This window comes from Felis catus, chromosome F1 (assembly GCF_018350175.1).
Source record: "Felis catus isolate Fca126 chromosome F1, F.catus_Fca126_mat1.0, whole genome shotgun sequence".
NCBI lineage: Eukaryota > Metazoa > Chordata > Mammalia > Carnivora > Felidae > Felis > Felis catus.
In genome coordinates, this window is record NC_058384.1 from 38,118,282 (window position 1) to 38,137,467 (window position 19,186).

At 35.8% G+C, this 19,186-nt stretch overlaps 1 long non-coding RNA gene across 3 annotated transcripts in view; it reads right to left on the reverse strand.

Moving 5' to 3' along the window:
• The window catches only part of LOC109495685, a 401,491-nt gene that overhangs the window by 303,438 nt on the left and 78,867 nt on the right, over nt 1-19,186 (reverse strand). For all 3 annotated transcript variants that reach the window (XR_006591602.1, XR_002151291.2, XR_006591601.1), the window contains exon 2: nt 12,352-12,471. This is a non-coding gene — a long non-coding RNA (uncharacterized LOC109495685). The remainder of the gene's footprint in view (nt 1-12,351; nt 12,472-19,186) is intronic.

Below are 19,186 nucleotides of genomic sequence, written 5' to 3' on the forward strand. Positions count from 1 at the left end.
GGTCTTTAAATAACAGCATGACGACTCCACAAGACCTATTACATGAGGTCACATAAAGATTAATGAAGGTTGTCAGAGCATAACCACATATTAAAACCAACATGTTTGCACACATTTTCCACCTCTCCTTCTTTATAAATTAATCTCTATTTTAGAGTGAATAAAATTATGCAAGTAAACATGATATGTTCTGTGGTTTCACGCATAATATAAAGGAAATCCTTTTGCTATATATTAAGCTCTAACAAAGAAGAAAAAAGGTCAAGCAGAGAAGTTGCAGAATTGATTTCTTTCCTTTCTGGAATGAATCATGGACAGGAGTTAGCAAAGATAGGTGAGAAAGAGTTGTGTCAAAGCTTTTCTGCACATCTTCAGCCTCCCTGCCACATTTGTGCAACAGTGAAGAACAATGATGACAATGGTTCTCACATTTAGTAAACAAATGTAAAACAAAACAAAAACAAAAAAAAGTCTCCAAATTAAAATGTAGGATATTTCCTTCTAGGAACAGGTTATTCATCCATTAACTGAGTGAGTTTTGTATTGTCATGTAATCAGAATGTTTTTGGTAAGGTAAATTATATTCTTAGATAAGATTATATTCTCTACTTTGTCAAGAGTTGAGTTTTGGAAAGTAATTTGCTTTGCCTTAATCAAGACAGAGTCATGCAATTAATAATATTACTTAGAAAAGGGATATAATGTTTCCCCTCCTTAAATTTTTCTTCATAATTACTTCTTATTTCTTTTTTGAAGTCAGTATTTGAAAGACAAAATGAAAAGAAAGATAATAAGATCATCTGATTTCTTGGATCTGTCATGTAAATGAATCTTTTCCAAATTTCAAAATAATGTCTATTACTGTAATTAGGGCTTGGAAAGCTAATTTAGAGAATAACATTAAACTTAACCTTTTCCTGAACTGAACTGAACCTTTTGGGGTTCATAGAAATTCAGTACACCTCTTCTTGGAACCTTGAAAAAAGATGCTGTTTTTAATCATAATGACTATCAGAAATAGTTCACTGTCATCATTCTATATTAAGCAGTCATGTGTCAGACTAGCACAGTTCAACGCAATACTTCACGTTTCTTGCCTTTTGACCTCCATCATTTTCCTCATTTTTAGTGTCTATAAGCAATTAATTGATACAAAATAGGATTGATCACTATAAATAACAACAATAAGATACTAAAGGTTAAGAACTTAAAACAATGTTAAAATTTTAGGGAAAACATGAGTTTATATAACCTAACTAAAAGAGGCCAGGAATTCTCAAAATAGCTGATATGCTTCTCCACCCCCTGGGGTAGTTGGGTGTATTGAGGCATACTCACTGTGCGACTGTTCATTTTGGACTGGATGATTTTAATGGCTTTCATTCCAATTTAGAATTTTACCCCTAGGGCCACATTCTGAGAATTTTATTCAAAATAACCCGACTCCTGAAATCCCCCTTATGATTTCAACTCCTTCCTGTCCACTTTTCCCATGTCTCTCTCACATAAAAATTGTTGTTTAATCTTATCATTATCTCTTACTGTTTGACCTTGCTCGTAGAATGATGATTTTTAGGATGAATTTTATATATACTTTCTCATTTAATATTCGAGCATAGGTATTTTAATTTCCCCCATTTGACAAATGAAAGACTACTGCTTAGAGAGGCAAAATTGATCAGTGATGTTCTCCCTATGCAATAGTCCACTTAACTACAAAGCTCATGTTCTTAATCACCACAAAATATGCTCTCTGTCTTCTTTACTTTCATCCTTATCCATACCCCTGTAAAATCAGGTTATCAATACAGTCTACAATATTTTCTGATTTCTTTCTCCTTTTTGGAAGCCCCAATATTCCTTTCAAATCCTACTTTCAAGTCCTAGAGCAACTCATTTGTTTTCTCTGCTTTTGCTCTCAGCTTGAGAAATGTTAAAGAAAATTAAGTTCTTGTGCTCAAAGGCTATATTATAAAAACATTATTTCAAACTGCAATTAGAGCCTTAAATGTACACAACATTTTCACTATTTAAAAAAAATGTTTATTTACTTTTGAGAGACAGCAAGCAAGCAGGGGAGGGGAAGAGAGAGAGGGAGACAGAGGATCTGAAGTGGGCTTTGCACTGACAGCAGAGAGCCTAGTGTGGGGCTTGAACACACAAACCATGAGATCGTGACCTGAGTCAAAGTCAGACACTTAACCAACTGAGCCACCCAGGTGCCCACATTTTCAGCATTTTTTAACTTACTTCCTTTTCTCACACTTCACTCAAGCTGCCCAGATTCCATACAAGTATTTGAGACCTCCAATTCTGCCCCAAATTTTGTACCCTTTGAAGAACTTGGGTTGCGAAAGAAAGAAAGAAAGAAAGAAAGAAAGAGAGAGAGAGAGAAAGAAAGAAAGAAAGAACGAAAGAAAAGGAAAAGAACATAATTAAATTAAAAAGTCTATAAACCTTTCTTTCTCTAAATTTCAAAAGAGAGGACATCAAGAATTCTTAACCCCTGCCTCAGGGACTTCTTCAACTTAATTTTAAGCAGAAATTTGGGTTCATGAGCAGCTTTTTTCTTTGAGAAAAGGACAATAATATTTATTAGATTCTCCAAAGGAGTCTGTGATCCAAAAAAGGTTATACAGAATTGACCTGTATCTTCACACTGTTCAACCTGCTTCTCTTCAGTGTGAGGAACACATGAACTTCTTCCAAATTTAGAATTATGGTATCTTCCTGGTAAATTGATGCACACACACACACACACACACACACACACACACACACACACAACACACACACACTCACACTAATGTATGTGCTTTGTCAGTACTATAGTTGAGTTTTAAATTTTTGACAGTCTCAAGCTCTGCCTTCAACTGAAGTATTCACAGAATTTTTAGAACATTTAGGCTTAAATCTGCCACTTACTTTTTGTTTGTCCCATCTGTTTTTATGTCTTTCCTCTTTCTTGCCTTCTTTAGGAGTATATATTTATTATTCTAATTTTCTTCTCTTATTACACATTTTTAAAATATTTTTTATTATCATGGAGATTTAATTACGCATTCTTTACTCACTAAAGTCCACTATAAGTTAGTACATTTCCACTTCTCAGACAATGCAAAGATCTGAGAATAATCATTTAACTCTCTTCCAACTTTCATACTGTTGTTTTCTTAAAACTCTTCAGACATTTTTATATTGATTTAGATGTACTCATTTGTTGAGTAGATGTACTCACACTTCTTTCAGTGTCTTTAAGCCTTCCTATATCTCTGTATCTTCATGTGAGATTGTTTTCTTCTGCCTTTATATACTTTTCAGTATTTCTACATTGCATGTCTGGTGGCAACAATTTTTTTTCTTTTTATTTATTGTCTGAAAATGCTTTTCTTTTATGTTCTTTAAAAAAATTTTATATTTATTTTTTGGGGGGGGAGGGAGAGAGCATGAGCAGTGGAGGCACAGAGAGAACAACAGAGAATCCCAAGCAGGCTTGGTGCTATGAGCACAGAGCCTAACACAGGGTTCAAACTCACAAACCATGAGATCATGACCTGAGCCGAACTCAAGAGCTGGACATGAACAAATTGAGCCACCCAGGCACTCCTCTTTTATGTTCATTTTTGAGATATATCTTTACATAGAATTAAGAATTCTATGTTGATAGTTACGTCCTTTTCAGCCCTTTAAAAATAATTCCATTATTCACTGGTTTCCATTGATCCTGGTGAGAAGTCAACTATTTCGAAGATCATATGCCATTGTTTCTCTGTCAGCTTTTACCTCTTTTTCTTTTTCTTTAGATTTTAACAACTGTATGATGAAGTTGTGGTTTTCCAAAACTGATGACAGATATCAAGCCACAGATGTAGAAAGTGCTATGACCCCTAATAGTATGAATACAAAGAGCATCATGTTATCACTCATGCAGCTTGCCCAGTTGTTTTTGGCAGGAAGTTTGTTCTAAACTCCTAGATCACCATTACAGGAAGTACTGTGAATTTCTTCCAAAATTAACCCTGCCATCTATTCTTCTCATTCATTCATGATTCTGACATTTTTTTCCTATACTTCATTATCTACTCAGGCATCTTCTACTATTGCATTTATCTGATAGGTAAAATATTCTAAAAGTCCTACCTCATCAAAATCTACAGTCATTTTGTCATAATTGCTGAGCCAATGGCTTTGCTTCAGTCTACAATCAAGTGGACTTACTTGCATGATTTGATGCTATTGACTTATTTCTTATTGGTTAAACCCATTTACCTCTTGGTTCTGAGACTCTGCTTGTTCTTATTTCTCTTCTTACATCTCTAAATACCCTTTGTAAACTCCTCTTCCTATGCTTATCTCTAAAATTTGGTTTTATTATGGTTCCTCCTTCAGTCACCTTTACTTCTTCCGATATCCTTCTTCACTAAATGGCTACATTATCACATATAACTTTTAAATGAATAATTTTTTATCTGCTCTTCAATTCTTTCTTCTGTCTTACAACTCTCAGTTTCGAACTAATTCATGAAAATTTCAGTTTTATCATTAACTACTTCATCTTAAAATGTCCCCAAAAGAACAATCTTTCCTCTGTTCCTTCCATCAAACAATTCATATTTACGATACATGAAATGTCCTGTATCTCATTTCATGATATAAAACAGGAAGTTCCCCCAGTGTGGGTTCATTTTTAACCTCTCCCTTTTCTTTATTTTTTCCTGTCAGTACCTGTTTTTGCACACTACTCAAATCTCAATTTTAACTTTCAAAGTCATATCCTAATTTCCTTTCCTACTTTCTTCAGAGATAAGAAAAAAAAGTGGTTTACCTTTACTGAATGCTTGTAGAGTTGCAAACCCTACAATTAAAACCTCATTTAATTCTCATAACAAACCAATGAAATAAATGGTTTCATCCTTACTTTAGAGATGGGAAAATTAATATTAACAAAGGTGAAGTAATCTACTGAGGCTGAATAATTGAAAAACAGAACAGTTGGGTTTGAACACAGGGAGTTTGGGCTGTTAGCAACTATGAATATTACCCACACTTTGTGACTTGATTCTTGAAATAGCTTCATAAGTAGTTCTCCAGCTCCACACAGTCCTTTTTAAAAAACATTTTATTTTGTTTTTTTTTTTTTGAGAGAGAGCAAGAGTGTATATGTGAGTAGGGGAGGGGCAGAGAGAGAGAGAGAGAGAGAGAGAGAGAGAGAGAGAGAGAGAATCCCAAGCAGGATCCACGTAGGGCTTGATCACACAACTGTGGAATCATGACCTGAATTGAAATCAAGAGTTAGACACAACTGACAGAACCACCCAGATACCCTCACACGGACCTTTTTAATAATACCTCCTGATTCTCACAAGTTATTTTTCTGAAGATAAACCTTATCATATTCCACCCTTGTTTAAAACTTGTTTTAATGTCTCTTCCTTGCTCTCAGGATAGAATGACATTCTAATACCATCAAAACTTGCCCAGTTTAACTCCCTATTTTGTTGTCACTCCTCCCCCTGCCAACATACCCAATAATCACTTGTATCAGTTGTATCAGTCTCCTTTCTTAACTTTCATCTATACTTTATTCACTGGTGACCTTACCCTTTTTTCCCAACCTATCTCCTAATTATGTGTCTTTGCTCACATATCGATTCCTCTGGGAAGATCTCCCCCATATTTTCTTCACATTTCTCAAAACTTTATTAATTAACATATTCTAGTTTGTTTCGTGCACATACTAGTCTGTTTCGTGCCACCTCTATATAGTATAATGACACTATGTGTTTTTTTTAATTAATATACCTATTAAGGAGCAATGAATATATGCCAAGAAGAATTCAGAGTAGACTTTTTAGTATATTCTGAGCCAGTGAACATTACTGGACCCCAGGGCAAATGCAGTACTCTGTCCCACAACGGCTAAGTGTGTTCTGTACCTGGCATGTTTTGTTACACTGAGACCTCTCTTTATGCCGATTGTTTTCTGTTCTTATGGAGAGTTTTGATTCACTATGTTTTAAAAAAGCTGTACAGATAATAATGCTGGTCCTGCCAAAAAGAAACAAAGGAAAAGGGTCATGTTGTATATTAAAATGAGATTTTTATACAAGTTGTGCTTTCCTCAAAGATACAGTCAAAGAAATATAGAGTAAGTAACAGCAGCATCTAAAGAGCAGTGAGAGTCTTTGATATTATGCAGAGTATTATAAATATAACTCCATTCTGAAAGGATACAAAATAATTATGTGAATGGTAGTCAGAAAAATGATGGGTAGACATATGTTTAGACTTCAGAATATTGAGAGACTTATAAAAATGACTGACAATTCTTAATGCCAAGAATACATCTCCATAGGGACAGGACAATTATGACTCTATAGTATTAGGGGAAAACCCATGCTTTGTTCATGTTTATTTTTTCAACATTTAGCACAGTATCTGGCACTGTGTGTGAGCTGAACAAATTTTTTAATTCAATCTGAATTCGGTCTCTTGCTATGCAAGGGGGTAAGATCACATACGGATATGAGAAAAGAAGAGGGAGGGTAGGGAAGCACAGTGGTACACATGTGGTTTCTGGATTTAGAGTACCTGCTCTATGTCCCAGATCTATCATTTACTCATTCTGTTCCTACATTTTCTTTCCTTCAATAGCCTCTTTTAGACATTAGACAGTTCACAGTTACTATTGTACCTATTCACAGGGTTGTTGTTACAACTGAATGATTTCATACACATAAAAGTGTTTAGGGTAGTTCTTGACACAAAATAATCACTTGTTGTGATGAGCGCTGGGTGTTGTATGTACTGAATTCTACTTCTGAAACCAATATTGCACTGTATGTTAACTAAAATTTAAATTTAAAAAAGCATTTATTAAATGTTGTTGTCTTCCACTATTATTAAGACAACTTCCCAAGGAAATAAATATTTAAAAGACTGGTAAAAGAGGAAGTGGTGTGGAAAAGAAGCCTGCAAAAGAAACTGAAGATAAGTGGCTAGAGGGCTAGAGAGGTGGGAGCATACACACACACACACACACACACACACACACACACACGTGTATGCACACATAATACACGATCATGGAACCCAAGGGAAAGGTGTTTCCAAAAGGAAATGAGTCCATGGTATTGAATGTGGCTAAGAAGTCAAGAAAGATAAGCAATGGAAATTGCTCCCTATATTTAGAGAAAAGAAGGTTTTTTGTTGATCTTGGAAATAGCAGTATAAAACCAACTGCAGTAAGTGAATGAAAAAAAGGGAAGAAGGAGAGTTAGGCATTATAGACAATTCTTTCAAAAGTTCTAGTTTGAAAGAGGAGGAATAGAGTGACAGCTGAAGGAACATGGTAGACAGAGAGTTTTGTTCAGTTTTTAAATAGAAGACACTATCAATACATAGAATATATTTATGAAATGAATGGTTGACAAAATTGTCTTGTAAAGTATAATAAAACATTTGCCTTTCCATACACACACACACACACACACACACACACGTACATGTATATATACACACACAGGTCCTGGTTTATATTTATATTTATCATTTGAATAGGTGGTTTAAACATATATACTCACAAATATGTATTTGAAACATTCAAAGAACACAGGATATGGAAAGGCTATAGAGGCAGAAAACTGAAGAATTCTGAGAACACGTATTTTCATATTTTACATTTCCACAAAAGGGTATTTTAGTGGGAGCCACTTGCACATTAAAAAAAAAGGACTACACTAAATAAGAACAAATAGGCCACTGGCCAATGTGTAAATAGTGCAAATACTGTCACATTTGTTTTATTCTCCTCTTTCACACCTTTGGAAAGCAGTGGAAAACATGAGCAACAATACCATCAAAACACCATAAGCTCCTCAAATTGAGAAAAGTTCTATCAGAGACTTCAAAAATCACAGCAATAGAAACTGTAGGCATTAACATTGATAGTAATAGTAAATATTAATACTATTTTAATATTAAAATTGATAGCATTTGTATTAATAATGGCAACATAAGTGTCAGTAACATTAATACTAATAGTAACAAACTTAAAGCTTTGCCTGGTAATAGTCATATCTTGTCTTCTGAGGATATACAGCTAGAGCATGTAGAATGGGCACGTGATATGGGAGGCAGGGGCATCTGGCAAGACAGATATATCTTATAACACAAGAACCAGTCTAGAACAGACAGCATCTCAAAAACATTTTGAGTCCTTTACTTATCTAAAGGCTCACTAAATGGAAGCCTTTCCCAATTCAACTTGTATAAACCCAGTGAAGTGGTGAAGGTAGCAGGGGCAGCAGGCACAGGGATTTATTCTTATGAATAAATAGCCAAAGTTCTCTGTTTGCTTGTCCCTCTTTCTACACATGCTGAATGATAGAATGGATGAGTGCTACTTACAACAATAAATTTACAACTCATTTTTTAGCCATGTATGCAGCTAATGATATATCCAAAAGATTAATGTTTACACTGCTTTCCTTAAATCAATTCACAAATGTTGTTGGGACATTTAGAAAAATTAGGAACTGTAGGGTTTGGCTGGTTTTGCAGAGCTATACGCTTTGGAGTGGATCCCACTGCTGTGTTCAGGTTTTATGAGAAACCAGCCAGATTTGGGGTGAGTCCTGAAGGTTGATCCATTACAAAATTTACTCCCACCTCCCTCCCTCCGAGAAAAGCTTACTGGAGAAAAGCTTAACTAAGAAGGAAGCTGGAAGGTGGGGGTGGGCAGAGGGTAGAGGTGGTGGGGGAACTAGTACAGCTGTGGGTCATTAACAATAATCACAGCCCGCCAGCATGAAAGGAAGCAGAGCGTGAGTATCCCCTTTTTCCCTTTCCCTGTAAGAAGCCATCTGGACAAGTCAGTTTAGAATAAACGCTAGTAAGGGAATTTTATTCTATTTGACTTTATTTAAAGTCCTGGTGTAGACCACGCCTTTGCTTTGGCTTTGGCTTTGAAATTTGGGCCTGAGAAAACCCCAAAATAAAAGCACACCTCTGGGTTTGCAGCACGACAGTGTTGTCCTAAATGAAAGTTCACGGCAGAATGGGGAGCTTATTCTCTGCACTGGGTGATGGGGAGGAGAGCGCCTCATTGCAGTGGCCCGGGGCTCAGTGCCAAGCTGCATTCTGTTTGGGGTTGGCTGGCCAGCACTATCTTTGCTGTCTGGTAGAAATGTTAATGTGCTTATAATTGCCTCTTTACTTAAAAATCCAGGCCTAGTATTTATTTTGAAATAAAAGAAACTGAGGGTAATATTTTCAAGGAAAAAAAAAAAAAGGAAGAAAGAGCAAACTCCTAAATTTCTTTTGGAGTATAAAATCTACTGGTGGCTTTACTTTTGCTCTTTTGTCTAAAAAGTTTTCTTTGTCCCATTCATCAAGGTCATTCTATGTGAAACTATAAGTCAAAAATATCCTAGTGATTATATTTACTCACTTAATGCATGGAGCAGCACCCCACTACTTTAAATTTATTTACCACCTTTGAAATTTGTATTACAGCTTGATGAAGTTATAGAAATATATTCAGCCAAAACAATCTATTTATTTGAAGATACTGATTTTAATTGGCCACTTTCTTCTTTTAGAAGAGTGATGTGTTCCTTTTTGAAAATCATACAAAATAATACTTTATAATGAAATCACATAAGATTTTTGGGAGCCTCTTATTACCAATTGAGTTGCTCTCTTATTATATTTCAGAATTATTTGTGAGTTTAACATTGAGGACTTAATGATGTGGTGGAGATTGTTTAAATAATATAAGGATAAATGTGAACACTCACAATTAGTCCTTCAACTTCTCATTGGTTACATACTGGCACAAAGTTGTTAACCATAAAGCAACATCTTCGAGCAAATGGATAAAGGGCAGGATGCTCTATTATGGCATAGATGCCCGCAAATAGTCAGACTTGGGAAGTCCAGCTGGCAAATGTATAATATTAGTCCAAAACTTAGGCATTCTTATTCAGAAGGAATAATTTCAGTCCCCAAAAGATTTCCATCTGTCTTAAAAAAAAAAAAAAAAGAATTCCATGTCTTTTTCTTGAGCATATAATATACAGTTGAGGTTAGAAAAGTAGGATCAAAGATGAGTAACGACTGTGACATTAAGAAAAATGATATTTTATATATTTTTACCCAGGAAGCAGAGTTTCTTTCTAGCATCATCTGCTTTATGTTATTATACAGCATATTTATTGTATAATCTAGCATTAAAAAAAATACCCATCTGTAGACAGACATAATATACATTTGGTAGAGGAAAAATAAAGTGAATAAAATTTTATGTTTTGGTTTTTTTTTTAGATGTTACTTGGATAGATTTTTATTGTTGTTTTCATTTTAGCAGTAAAGAACACTTAAAATGTTATTTTCTCTCCTCTTACTTGATCTATTTATAAGGTTATATATTTAGCCCTGTTTAAACTGATCAATCAAGACACGAGGCTAGAAAACTGCTAATGCTGCCTTGATGTTCAAAACCTTTTTGTGAAAAGGTTGACTCAGTGAATTATGTCAGTTAGATTTTTTTCCTCAAGATCTAACTGGAGCTTGGTTTACAAAACTCAAAATGAATCCAACAAAAATAAGCTGAAAAAAGACTAGCTGTCCTCATTTGTCCTGCTGTCCTCTTTTCAAGCTATTTTTTTCCTTTGGTGGTAAAGTTTTTACTTTGGGGTTTCTAAAATGCCATAGCTGGCTGTATTTACATTTTGAATACCTAGTCATGTGGAAGTTTTAATTCTCTATTGACACAGCTTTGAGTGACGTGTTTCTTTGAGAATGGTCCAAATAGAATGTTCTGGATTCACAAACAGCTGATGCTACCCCTTATGTGTAAAATGGAAAGAAAAAAAAGAAAGAAAGAAAAGTCTTCACAGAAACAGGATGATTCCATTGCTACTAGAATAATTCATGTAACTAAAGTTACAGGCTCATTTTAAAGACATTGTTAGAATCATTTATTCAGTTCCTGTTGTGGTGGATGCTCTACCAGAGGGAGGACCCTGACAGAAACAAATTGTAATAGTCAAGAGATGTTGCAGCAGCATGACACAATAAAAGGAAAGGACATCACCTTAGAATCACCTAGGGAAGTTTTCCTTGGGAGGAAAGGCCACCGGGAGGCCACTGAAGGGGCTTTGGTAATAAAGTAAATACAGTACTAGAAGCTCTGTCCAGAAAAACAAAAACAACACCTGAGAATCTGGAGGTTACTAGTGAATTTAAAGGGGTGGCCTGAATTTAGGAGGTACCTGTTAACAGACTCATCTGTATCACTGCTTCTTGTTTCTTTTTTCAATTTTTTTTTACATTTATTTATTTTTGAGAGGCAGAGAGAGACAGAGCACAAGTGGGGGAGGGGCAGAGAGAAAGAGGGGGAGACACAGAATCTGACAGGCTCCAGCCTCTGAGCTGTCAGCACAGAGCTCAATGCAGGCCTTGAATTCACGCAGGAAACCATGAGATCATGACCTGAACCGAAATCAGACGCTTAACCGAGTGAGCCATCCAGGCGCCCCACTGCTTCTTGTTTCCAACAAGAGCAATAGCTGTATCTAAACCGAAATAGCTGATTGCTACATGCAGCTGAAAAAATTTTGTTCAACTATGTATTGAACCAGACGCTAGAGATTCGCTTTTCCCAGAAAAACTGCTGTCAAAGAGGTCTATCCTCCATTCTGAATTCTATGCCCAATCTTCATGGACATTCTCACCTTCCCTGCCTTTCATTTCTGCTGACTGAAATTCATACCCCACCCACTGTTTCTGTGACTTCTTTCAGGAAGACTCAGAATTCCAGCTTCCATGTTTTGAACAGGTAATATTTATCTTAAATCTTCCTTGGATGTTTTAAAAATCACCTCAAAATATCCAAAACAGAGTTTTTGATTTTCTTCCTCTGAGTTGCTTCTGATCCTAATCTTTCTCATCTCAACAAACTACCAGCCCTCTACTGTCATTTCAAGAAGTCACCCTTGATTTTTTATCTTCTCTCAGGCCTTACATCCAATTCTTCACCAATTCTTATTGGCTCTACTCCAGAATATATCTTGAGTTCACCCATCTCTACCGCTACCACTTTAGTTAAACCCATCATCATAGACAACAGTAGTAGCCTCCTTCCTGGTCTCTCTGCTTCCTCTCTTGCCTCTCTACAACTTATTCATTATACAGCATTCAGAGTGATTACATAAAAATATGTACTATATAATTACCTCCTTTTCTCCCTTTGCTTAAAACCCCTCAATGTCTACCCACTGCTCTTGGGATAATCCAGCCCCTCCACTATCCCCTGCAAGACTCTACATGAAATGCCTCTAAACTTACCTCTTCAACTTCATTCCTTACTCTTCTCCCTCTTGCTCATTCGTCATAGCCACAATGGTCTTCCATTCCTATAACAGTGCCAAATGTGTTGCTTCCTTAGATCCTATGCTCTTCCAGGAACTGAAAACAATCAGACCAAGAGACCAATCAGAATTTGTGGGCTACCACGATCTTTTTTTTTTTTTTTGGCTATCTTCTGAGCACACTGTTGTTAGGCATTGCTCTCTCTAATGTCACTAGTGCTTGCATTTTCATCATATTTAATGTCCTTTTTTCAGTTTTCATCATCCTTTGGCCTTGCTGAAGCAATGGATGTTCTCGTATACTTCCATCCTTCAGAATTATTTCTATGAGTTTTGAGGGAACTTGATGGCTATTGATATCAGAAGTAAGTTACCATGATACGAATTATGCTGCCAGAGCTGCTGGGTTTTATTTCGAGTTCTGTCACTTATTAAATATATGACCTTGAGAAAGCTCTTTAAAATCTCGAAGACTCAATTCTCTCACTGATAAAATGAAGCAGCTACTTGGTGGCATAATGCACATAATGTGCTCTGCACAGTTCCTGGCACAGAGTGAGCACTAAATAAATATAACTTATAATTGTAATATGGTTCAACAGGCAACTTTAGAAGAAAAAAAGTAATATTGTGTATAATCACAAGAAAGCCTGAAATCATTACTATTTGGAATGGGAGGAATGAAGACTAAACCTTTCCAAGGCAATCAAAACCCATTTATTTAGTCATTGTGTTTTATTGTCTTTTACACTTGAACTCCGGGTTGAGTACAATTTGTTCTCAAAATAATGACTTAAACTAGCGAATGCCAAAAAGCCAAATTTTCCCCAGGCTATCATTGTGATAAATTTAAAATGTGCTCTGAGAGGGTGATACATTGACCCAAATTCATTGAAGTAGGTTCTAATTATGCCATTGTTTATTACTGTGACAAGTGTTTTGACCATAGGACTGATACTAGAAACAAACAGAGACGTTATTAACTTGCCATAAAATTTTTTAAACTATGTGGGTTGTGTTAAACATGCAGCTCTAATAATAGCAGGCTCATTTTTAAAAAGCTCCAAGAAATACATAGATAGGCAATCATTTTTATTTTAAAAGTATAAAAGGATAAAAAGGTTTAAAAGGATAAAAATATTTTTGTCTTTCTCATTTTGGATGGTTGTTTTTTATAATGAAGAGAGACAGGGTTAACTGTTCAGAGGCTGAGATAAGCAGTGTGCCTATAGGCTTCCAGCAACCCTGAGAGAATGGCAAATGGCCTCCAGAAAGCAGATGGCAGAATTCTAGTGCATTGAAAAAGATGGGAGGGGATTCAAGGTAAGCAAGTAAAAAGGTGCCAGCACTCCAAAAGGCAAAAGCAAAAACAAAAACAAAAACACAACCAAAACCAAAAATACTTTTTTTGATGACTTCCTTGGAGCACTTACCACTTGGTAATGCTACACAGGATTCTCTCAGGGGTTCAGGAAAGAAAGAAAGAAAGAAAGAAAGAAAGAAAGAAAGAAAGAAAGAAAGAAAGAAAGAAAGAAAGAAAGAAAGAAAGAAAGAAAAAGGAAGGGAGAGAGAAAAAGGGAAAGAGGGAGGGAGAGAAAAAAGGAAGAAGGAAGGAGGGGGGAAGGGAGGAAGGGAGGGAGGAACAGAGGGAGGAAGGGAGGGAAGGAAGAAAGAGAGAAAGGGAGGGAGAGAAAGAAAGGGAAGGAGAGAGGGAGAGAAAGAGAGGAGAGAGGGAGGGAGGGAAGGAAAGAAGGAAGGAAGGGAGGGAGGGAGGGAGGGAGGGAGGGAGGGAGGGAGGGAGGAGTATATACTAACTGAATACATTTCCTTGATCCTTTTAAAGATAGGAGGGGGGAAGGGACTGACAGACTATTTTGCTACTCACAGAAGTGTGGGGAGTGCTAGCTGAGGCTCAGCCAGGACTAAGAGGCAACAGTTCTCAAGGAAGAACCTTCCCTAAGACACTACTTGCTCTGCAAGTTGGTGAAGCTGATGCTGACTGCAGCTCACATTATTTGTCTGAAATTTCATCTTTTAATCTAGACTTGAGCCTTCATTCACATTTCATTAAATGTGCTAAAAAAAAAAAAAACTACCTAATTTAAAATGATAACATAAACACAGCTTTTATAACATTCTTCTATTTTTCCCTTTGTAATTTCTTTCCTTCCACAAGGTCTTGTTTTTAGCTACAAATAACCATTCATACCTGTTAAAGAAATGTTTCTCAAGGTGGGATTCAATAATCAGTAACATCAGAATCACCATGGGAACTGGCTAAACAAGCAGATTCTTGGGCCCTGAATCTAATTAAGCTCCCTCTACAATTTGAGAACTACGGACTTAAAAAAAAAAAAAAAAAAAAAAAAAACTTAAAAGATTTGAAGTTTCAGAAAAGAACAGCAGGGTCTATGTCCTGTTCATTTTTAAGCTCTCAAAATGCTGAGCAGAGTGGCTGGTATAAAAGAGCCAAGCAATAAATGTTGGTTAAATAAAATGAATGAACAGTAGTTGAATTTCAGGCACCCGTATCCATCACTTGGTTTTCCCTGTGGTTCAGAAACATTCTCCAGTCTAACCTTTCTACCAAGTAGTTCTAGAGACATGGAGGTCTGCAAGTGGGGGCAGCTACTTTACAGTAATGCTCCAGAGTCCCAGTTAAGTAATAACCATGAGGCCTTACTTTCTCATGACTTGCAACATGAATACTGCAGTAACTCCCCTAAGCACACTCCTACAGAAAGGATGAGAGCTGCTTGCAAGGGGAGACATATTCAGTTTCAAATTTGAACAGTTGATTGGGGAATTCTTATTTGATCTCAGAGGAATTAGCTAAGTACTTAGTTGTACATTTCCGTCAACTGCTGCTTCCTATGGGAGGATTTCTATATGGCTTTCTTTTTATAACTTTCATCTAAGGAATTTTGTCAGTTACTTTTGGCCCCAGATATATGCAGTTTTAACATCCAGTATAGTATTACCTAACAGGAAAATGTTTCAATCTGCGACTGATTTACCAATAGAAATGTTAGCACAGACCCAATGGCTGATCTTACATGTGTGTAGAACTTTATAGATTTTTTCAAGTGGGCTCATAAATAAGAGAGTTACCATTTCAAGGTAGAATCACTGACATATAGTCAGGGCAGTTCGGACACAATTGGTATCATTTATCTTCCTCTCTGCCATTATCCATTCTAATTTCCCCCTGCCTCAGCTATACCTTCTATTGTTCTTAGTGGTTTCCTTGGCGGTGTGGGCCAAATCCTCAGTCTTTTTATTATTATTATTTTAATGTTTATTTATTTTTGAGAGAGGGAGAGAGAGCACAAGTCAAGGAGGGGCAGAGAGAGTCAAAGACAGAATCTGAAGCAGGCTCCAGGCTCCAAGCTGTCAGCACAGAGGCCAACATGGGACTTGAACTCATGGACCGTGAGATCATGACCTGAGCCTTGGTCAGTACCTCAACCAACTAAGCTCCCAGGCACAAGTTAAATCCCCATTCCTCAAGTCACTAGGACCAGATCAATATTCTTATGTACAGAACATGTTGTCTCATATACCAAAAAGAGGCCTACCAGACATTATATTTCTTTTTCTGCGATATGGAATGCAAGATTTAACAATTTGCCTTTTACTTTGGAGGGACATTCCAACACACTCCAAACACTGAAGCCCTAAAAAAACTTACTGTTATAGCAAACCCCAGGATTTTCGTAGGGTTTATTTTCCACTTTTAAGCTTGTTGTATCTTACCCGTCACCTCTTACTCCTCTTGCTGGATCAGCATGATGTCATTGATTTAGTGAATCAAGGAGATATTCTGTGGGACATCTAGATTGTCTAGATCTATTTAGACTATACCAGGACAGAGAACAGAAAAAACACTGTGAATGTATATTGTTGTCTATTCCATATGGGAGTGAATTGTTTCGGATCCTTTTTTGCTAATTAAGTAGAAAAGAACACATTTACCCAGTGAATGAATGCCTACTATGTACCTGAGGTCAGATTAATCTGCTTTAGCAAAAATATTACCTTTGGCACAGCAGACTCCTACCAACGTATCTACCCACTTACCAAAATATATAAATAATGGTAATAGTAGGTAATTGACACTGATTTCAAGTAATTGACATCACCATATAAGTTTAAGTCATACAGCATGATGGTTCGATCTACATATATTGTGAAATGATTACCACAAGAAGTTCGGCAAACATTCATCATCTCATATAGATACAATAAGAAGAAAAGAAATAATAGAGAAAGAAAAAAATTCTCTGTGATGAGAACTCAGGATTAACTCTCTTGCTTCTTAATGGGTTTATTGCTATGAAATTCCCTCTAAGAACTGCTTTTGCTGCATCCCAAACGTTGATATATTTCCAATATCATTCCTCTCAATAAATTTTTAATTTCCCCTTCAATTTCTTATTTTATCCACTGGTTGTTCAGGGGAGTGTTATTTGATTTCCATGTGTTTGTGAATTTTCCAGTTTTCTTCTTGTTATTGATTTCTAACCATTGTGTTTAGAGAAGATACTTGGTATGATTTCAATCTTCTTGAATTTGCTAGAACTTTTTTGTGTGTGTATGTGGCCTAACATATAGTCTATCCAGAAAATTTTCCATGTATGTTTGAGAAGAATATATGTTCTGCTGTTGTTAGATAGAATGTTCAGTAAACGTCTGTTAGGTCCATTTGGTCTAAAGCATTGTTCATTCTCACTTCTTCCTTATTGATTCTCTGTCTGGATGATTTATTTCTCCTTTTAACTCTGTTAGATTATGCTTTATATATTTAAGTGCTTAATGTTAGGTGCATAAATACTTATAATTGTTGTATCTTCTTGATGGATTGACCCTTTATCGTTATATAATGACCACCTTTGTCTTTGTCTCTTTTTACCATTTTTAGTTTAAATCTATTTTGTCTGATGTAAGTATAGCTACTCTGCTCTTTTTGTTATTATCACCATTTGCTTGAATGACTTTTTCTTTCCCTTGGCTCTCAGCCTGTGTGTGCCTTGAAAGCTAAATTGAATCTCTTGTAGCAGCATATTGTTAGATCTTGGTTTTTTGTTGTTATTGTTGTTGTTGTTTGGTTTTTTGTTTGTTTCTTTTTTATCTATTGAGCCATTCTGTGTCTTTTGCGTGGAAAAGTTAATCTATTTACATTAAAAAAATATTGATAGGTAACAACTTACTATTGCCATTTTGTTAATTGGTTTCTGGTTGTTTTGTAGCTCCACTGTTCCTTGTTCCTTATCTTGCTGTCTTTTTTTATGTTTTGATGTTTTTTGATATTAGTATGCTATGGCTTCTTTATCATGTTCTTTTGCATAATTGCTATAGGTTTTCCTTTGTGGTTACCATGAGACTTACATAAAATAGCTTAAAATTATAACCCTAGTTTATAAGTTTGTAATAACTTCATATTAATAGAATTCCTAAACCTTACACTTTTACTTCTACTCTTCACATTTTAGGTTATTGTTGTCCCAGTTTACATATTTTTTATCTTGTGTAACTAATAACAGATTATTGCAGTTATTGCTTTTTTACTATGTTGATTTTTATTTAGTTCATTTTTTAAACTTTTAAGTTAGAGCCATTAGTGAATTATGCACCACCATTACAAAACTACAGAATCTAACTTTGACTATATATTTAGTATTACCAGTAAGTTTTATGCTACCTTTTATATGTTTTACGATGTTAATTATTATCTTTTTATTTTCACTCAAGGAACTCCTTTTATCGTTTCTTGTAAGGCAAGTCTAGTGGTAATGAATTCCCTCCAGCTTTTGTTTGTTTGGGAAAGTCTTTACCCCTCCTTTCATTTCTGAAGGACAGCTTCATTAGGTATAGTATTCTTGGTTGATAGTTGTTCTTCTTTCAATATTTTGAATATGTTATCTCATTCTCTCCTGGCCTGAATTTGATATTGATTGATTTGTATTGATAAATCCACTGATAGTCTTATGGGGAGGGGGGGTTTCCCTTGTACGTAACTTTTCTCTCTTGTTGCTTTTAAAATTCTTCCTTTGTTGGGGCACCTGGGTGGTGCAGTCGGTTAAGCATCCGACTTCAGCCAGGTCACGATCTCGTGGTCCATGAGTTCGAGCCCCACGTCAGGCTCTGGGCTGATGGCTCAGAGCCTGGAGCCTGTTTCTGATTCTGTGTCTCCCTCTCTCTCTGCCCCTCCCCCGTTCATGCTCTGTCTCTCTCTGTCCCAAAAATAAATAAACCGTTGAAAGAAAAAAAAAAATTAAAAAAAAAATTCTTCCTTTGTCTTTGATGTTTCAAAATTTAATTATACTGTATGTTGGTACAGCCTTATGCAAGTTCAACTAATTTGGGGTCCTTTGGGCCTCATGGATCTGGATATCCATTTTTCTCTTGAGCTTCAGGAAGTTTTTATCCATTATTGTTTTAAATATATTTCTCTATTATTTTCCCTTTCTCTTCTCCTCCTGGAATTTGCAGAATGTAAAAATTGCTTCATTTTATTGTGTCCTATAAGTCTCATAGCCTTTCTTTGCTCCTTTTCATTCTTTTTTTTTTCTTTTTGCTCCTCTGACTGGATAATTGCTAATGTTCTATCCTGTGGGTCACTGGTTCTTTCTTTTGCAGGGTTGAGTCTGCTTTTGAAACTCTATTGAATTCTTCAATTCAGTTATTGTACTTTTCAATTCTAGTATTTCTGGGTTTTTTTTCTTAATTCTTTTTTTTTTGCTTTATTAAACTATTTGTTTATTAGTGCATTGTTTATCTAATTGTGATTAGTTGTCTGTATATTCTTATAG